This window comes from Mirounga leonina, unplaced genomic scaffold (genome assembly GCF_011800145.1).
Source record: "Mirounga leonina isolate KUSES-001 unplaced genomic scaffold, KU_Mleo_1.0 Mir_94, whole genome shotgun sequence".
Taxonomy (NCBI): Eukaryota; Metazoa; Chordata; class Mammalia; order Carnivora; family Phocidae; genus Mirounga; species Mirounga leonina.
Genome location: NW_023270855.1, coordinates 28,136,410 through 28,142,409, shown reverse-complemented (window position 1 = coordinate 28,142,409; position 6,000 = coordinate 28,136,410). Strand labels below are relative to the sequence as shown.

General features: G+C 44.4%; 1 protein-coding gene across 2 annotated transcripts in view; it reads left to right on the top strand.

The window, feature by feature from the left end:
* The first annotated feature begins 41 nt into the window (after positions 1–41).
* The window catches only part of ATXN7 (ataxin 7), a 138,594-nt gene continuing 132,635 nt past the window's right edge, over positions 42–6,000 (top strand). The window contains exon 1 of one of the 2 annotated variants that reach the window (XM_034997197.1): positions 42–89. The gene's annotated coding sequence lies outside the window, so the exon portion shown is untranslated. Of the gene's footprint in view, positions 90–253; positions 570–6,000 lie in introns of those variants that run through there. The other variant, XM_034997198.1, reaches the window with a different exon arrangement.

Below are 6,000 nucleotides of genomic sequence, written 5' to 3'. Positions count from 1 at the left end.
GGCTGCAGCCCCGGCCCCCGCCGCCCCCCCTGCTGCCCCCGCCCGGCCCACGCCCAGAGGCCGCCCCGGAGGCCGCCGCCAGCCGCCAGGTGAGCTCGCTCGGCCGCCGCCGGGGCTGCGGGGGCTGCGGGCCGCCCGACCCCGGGCCCCCGCGCCTTCCCGGGAAAGGGGACCGCCGTCCCCGCCGCGGCATCCCGGCTGCCGCAGCGGGGGGTGGGCTCGTTCCGCGGGGGGGGGGGGGGGGCGGGGACGCCGGGACCCGGTTGGCCCGGGAGGCGCGCAGGACTGGGAGCACTGAGGGGGCGCGGCGCGAGGGTCCCTGCCAAGTTGGCGCCCACGCGCACCCGGGCGGGTCTCGAACGCGGGCACTTGCTCCCGGCGCGGCCGGCGAGCCGCGAAGGCCCCGGGTTCCCCTGGGGCCGCCCCCTTCCCTCCCGGGCTCTGGCGGGTGCTCGGCGAGGGGGAAAGAGAAACTTGGAGACCTCCCGGAGGAGTTGTCGGAGCGACCCGGGAGCGCTGTGCCCACCGACCCCCCGGGGCGCCGGGAGCCCGTCGGTGATCTGGATGGGGTGCTCTATTTATTTTCCTCTTTGATTTTGAAAAAAATGGCTATGTGATTGTCCCCATCTTAAGGGGAAGTTGAAAGTGAAGTGGGGGTGGGGTGGGGTTGGTGCTCAAGGAGTAACGTCGCCGTGTGTGTAGAGTTAACACATTTCCGGAGTACAGTGTAGATCATATTGGCATCTTTTCCCAAAAGTCACTTTGATTCAACTTCGATGAGTTTCTCGTAAATGGCAACATTTAGGAGGTGAGAGGAAACAAGAACAAGTACCGCTGATTTGATCTCCAGTGGGATAGATTCAGTTAGCCATAAGGAGCGTGTCTGCGTTTTAACCCAGGTTTGGTAATTTGTTGAACATAAAGTTATTTTCCAGCTTTCCTGTCCCCCCCAAGTACCGTGCCTCTTCACATCCGGGCTGAAGCAGTTATGTGGGTTGGATTTGGTTGTTTCTGGTTCCTTGCGAAACTTGGGTTCATTCTCCTAGTTTTCTCTTAGATCTTTCAAAGAGGAAGAGTTGTAAATGCAAATGTATGGCAGTGAAATGTGTTTAAACTCTGGCTAGAGATCAGTATATTATATGTAAAATTTCATTCACATGTATGAAGTCAAAACTCCAATAATGTTCTTCAAGAATTAGCACCTTTGACTTTTGGCACAAAGGCAAAAAAACCCAAAAATTACTTCGAGTGAAGATTCTGAGGTATAATTTGACCTCCCCAAGGGCGTGAAGCCTCCCTTGGCCTTAAAATAATACTGGTGTAAACTCTGTGTGCGTGGGCATCAGGCCCTGTTCATTTTCTTGGTTTTAGAAGGAAAGAAAATACTCTTAACAAACGGGAGACTTGCTTTAAATCTTAGGTACTACACACTGTAAATTGAAAGTGTCAATTGATTATCTATATATCCCAACTGCATTTTGGTGGGGATGGTTGCTGTTTAAAAGATAATTGTCAAATGGTGAAATGATGTTGTGTGTAAGCTACTTGTTACTTCATCTTATCATATAATAATTTTGAAACAGTATCTAGTGATAGTGATTTAAAATAATCTTTGGTGTTGTTTATAGCAGAGTATTACCACCCCTTGTAACTGTTAAATTTTCATGAGACATTCTATCTTGTATTCATAGATGGAGTCCTGGCCACACACTTTTATATATGTTCATTTTGTAACTTAAAAATGTGGACAGTGCTAGAGATTTTGTAAAGCAATGAGAACGAGAGATTTGAAAGACTTTAAAGTTTGAGATATACCTAAAAAATAAACATTTCTGAAAGTTCTTGATCCAAGTGGTTCAAAACACATCCAAATTTGAGTCTTCGTGAAAATTTTAAAAATCTGCTTGCGAACCACATAATTTAACTTGCAACTGCATTGACATAGATCTATGTGTTGAACATTTAAGAATTCTCTTAATTGACCTTTTTTCATATCATGTATAGTAAAAGGACATGTTTTAGTAGATTTTAGTAGTCTTTTTCCATATAATTATATCTTAATGTGTCCATGAATGTTAAAATAGGAAGGATTCAAGCTCTAGACCATACTAATGTTTCTTTCTTTTTTAGGGAAATCTTTGGGCAGAAAGAAGTAGTAGATTCTAAGCTATAACAAAACTGATTTGGGCTTTGAATTTATATGATCTTAGATTTGGTGATATTACTCAAGTCATGAGATTGCTGATTTCTTGGAGAGTATGGGAGTCTAGTTATGGAAGTTTGTTTGTTTATTTAATATTAGCCTTCTGAAATTATAAAGGATGATGAGAGAGCTGGCTCTAAGGTCTTTTCCCCAGGCCTGTGAAATGATGTGGATATTTCCGCAGTATGTTTTTTATTTTTTTAATTTATTTTTATTTTTTTAAAGAATTTATTTATTTGGGGCGCCTGGGTGGCTCAGTTGGTTAAGCGACTGCCTTCGGCTCAGGTCATGATCCTGGAGTCCCGGGATCGAGTCCCGCATCGGGCTCCCTGCTCGGCAGGGAGTCTGCTTCTCCCTCTGGCCCTCCCCCCCTCATGTGCTCTCTCTCATTCTCTCTCTCTCAAATAAATAAATAAAATCTTTACAAAAAAAAAGAATTTATTTATTTGACAGAGAGAGACACAGCGAGGAGGGAACACAAGCAGGGGGAGTGGGAGAGGGAGAAGCAGGCTTCCCACGGAGCAGGGAGCCCGATGCGGGGCTCGATCCCAGGACCCTGGGATCATGACCTGAGCCGAAGGCAGACGCTTAACGACTGAGCCACCCAGGCGCCCCTTTTTAGAGCAAAGGTTGTTCTGGTGTCTTTGGACTTTTAGGGGGTCCATGAATGGGCTTCAAGAGATTCCTGAACTCATGTAGTTGTGACCAAACCTTTTTGTGTGTATGTGTCTTTCTAGGGAGAAGGTCTGTGGTTGTGTTATAAAAGAGGTCCAGAGCCCCAAAATGTTAGAGTTGTATGTTTTTATTGAATAAAATGGGAGTTAGAATAATTCTTAAAAGGAAAAAAAGAAAATACAGATCTTTGTGCCCAGTACTTGCTGTTTAAACTTGTCTTTAGCCTAGACATGTGGTCTTAGAGGTGCAGAAACACTTATATTTTGTTGCCACAGCAAAGCATTGCCTGTTGGTTGATAAACCATACACACATATAAAGGGCTTGACATGCTAGTCCTGGGTGCATTGTGGCTGTTTTTAAATTTAAAAATTTAGAGCAGATAGATTGATGGTCAATAAGCAGAGATTTGATCTTGACAACCAGCCCTTGGAGCAAATGGTTCACCCGGCTCCACTCTCTTACTGCTCTCCAGGAAATCTGAAATGTGACTGGGAGGTAGTCATTCTAGAAAATCTGTTTTTTGCCTTGCCCAAACAGCAGAGCATGATGGGAAAAAGTTTCTCATCAAAACAGACTCAAATTCAAATCTGGCCTCTTTCATTCACTGTACCTACTTAATCTACCTGACCCTCCAGTTCCTCATCTGGATAAAGCCTATGGCAGTAGAGATGTGAGGAGGCAGGAATGAAGTTTCCTGTGTAAAAAAACCTGTCAACCCCTCATTTGGCCCATGTTAAGGACTTGGCAGCTAGATGTGATAACCACTATTCAACACCAGAATGAACATGTATAAACACGATACATGGTAATGATATATATTATTTCCCAAAGAATAATGAAAATATTAACAAATTGAAACATTTTTTAAAGATTAGGTTTTCAGAAATGAGTTAGGATTAAGTGGTCCTTACCTTGTAGATATCCGGGGCGGGGCGGGGGGGGGGGTGCAGGGAAAGTTGAAGGAAGATGGTGGTGTGCTTGGTAAAGCTGAAGACATGGGTGCTGGGCAGAAAGTGACAGTAACCGCCTGCCAGCATCATAGCTGTCTCTTTGTGTAAGATTCCACTTAACTTTTGCTCTTCACTTGTAATTTAAATGAAAAATTTAAACTGAAAAACTGCACTTGTACTTTTCAGCCCATTGTCTCTGAAAGAGTTTGCTCACCTCCTCGTGTTGGGGACCCTCACAGGTACTCCAGGGGCTTCATTAATGGAAGCTACACCTATAACTTTGTCTAGTTCTGGCATTTTTTAAAATGCCTCCACAGTTGGGTACCTGCATCGATTTTTCTCAACAGGGAAAAGTCTGGAAGAAATGAATTGTATTTTCCTATCTTTAAACATTGAAAGAAGAGAAGGTATTATGAGTAAGAAGAGAGATATGAATAAAGTACTTAAATGCTTATGGCTGTAAGTGCAAACTTGTTTCCACTGTTTCTGTGGTCTTTTCCTTTCATTTATTTGTGGTGAGCATTCATGCCCACTGCCTTTAAGTGGGGTAGTGGTATGAACACAAGCTCTGAGTGGTTGTGACGCCCATTTCCTAAGCTTTCTGGTTGTGCTCAGCTTGAGCTATCCAGCCTCTCTCAGTTTGGAGGAGGTGAGCATTAGATGAGATAATAAAAGCAAAAGGCTTTGCTCAGCCCTAGGCCCCTAGTAGAAATACTTAAAGGTGGTAGCCATCTTGAGGATGGTTTTATTCTTGTCTTGTGAAGGAAAAGCTAGTATGTTCTTTTGGAATATTCCTATGCAAGCCTTTAGGGGTCATCCTACTTTGAACTCATAAAAGCCTTTCACATCTTTCTGGTTACCATGGGCAGGTACCCCAGCAGCTATAGGACCTATTAGACCTGTCTGCTGTTCTTGGCCGTGGGGTTGCATTCTCTGTTAGGCTGGCAGGTGATGCCTAAATCTTAGCTCTTTCAGGGGCCAAACCAACAAGCGTGCCCAGGTTTGGAGTCATGATCCATTCAAAACTACATGATTTCATGGCCTAGAACAGAGATCAGCAAACTTTCTGAAAGGACACCATAGTAAATATTTTCCAGTTTGTCAGTATCCCCTTCCCCACCCCCCATCTCTCTGTCACACCCGTGCAACTCTACCCGTGTATTTAGAAAGCAGCCAGAGACATAAGCGAATGGCCATGGCTGTGTTCACCAAAACTTTGTGGACACTGACATTTGAATTTTATATAATTTTTATGTGCCATGAAATAAGTTTTTATTTGTTTGAAACATTTAAAAATGTTAAAGTTCTTCTGGGCTCATGATGTGTACAGTCAGCAGGTGGATTTGACCCAGAGGCCATAGTTTGCTGACCTCTTGCCTAGAAGAATGTTAGACTCCTAAGTCCTATAGGTCTGTGGCATCACCAGGCTATACCACCCACCCCCACCCCCACCACTGCATACACACTGGTTTGCCTCCTCAAGTATTCCGTGCTTTTGGTATGGCAGCATTATCTAAGGCCCCTGTCTTCCTCCATTAGGATGAAACTCCATCAGGTTAGTTCTTCTTAGTTATAGTATGTGGCCTTCCCTTCTTAGCACATGTATTGTTATATCACCAGGAAGTTTTATTTATTGCTAAAAATGTTCTCACCTTGCCCAGTTTTCCATAAAGCTTGATGTTTGAACCCTGTCCTGTGTGATGGTTTTGAAAGGAATCTATGCCTTTGGAGCTGTCTCATGCTTCAAGTTCCTCTTGTCCCCTTTTCCTAGAAAGGACATAACTGATACTAGGCCCTCAGGCTGCTAACTAGACACTCTTACCTTAAGGAAATCTGTATTTGGACTCCCCCACTCTCTTTCTGCATGATGTTTGGTGAAATAAAGCACACAAAGATTCCTCTTGTGCTCTAACCCCTGGAGATTAAGCTCCAGGATTGATGTGTGCAGAGCATGTAGATGTCTATGTCTGTGTGTAATTTCATCCAGCCATCACTGAAGGCTGAGGGCTGCTGCTTTTAGTTTCACCTTTTCTCTCTCCTCTCTCAACCCTTCTCTCTTGGTCATTGTAAGGGATGCAGATTTGGTGACCTGGTAATTGCTGTAACTGATTGGTTTATTTTTTGCCTCCCTGCCTTTTAACATTCTCTACTAATCTGCTTGTTTTGCAGCA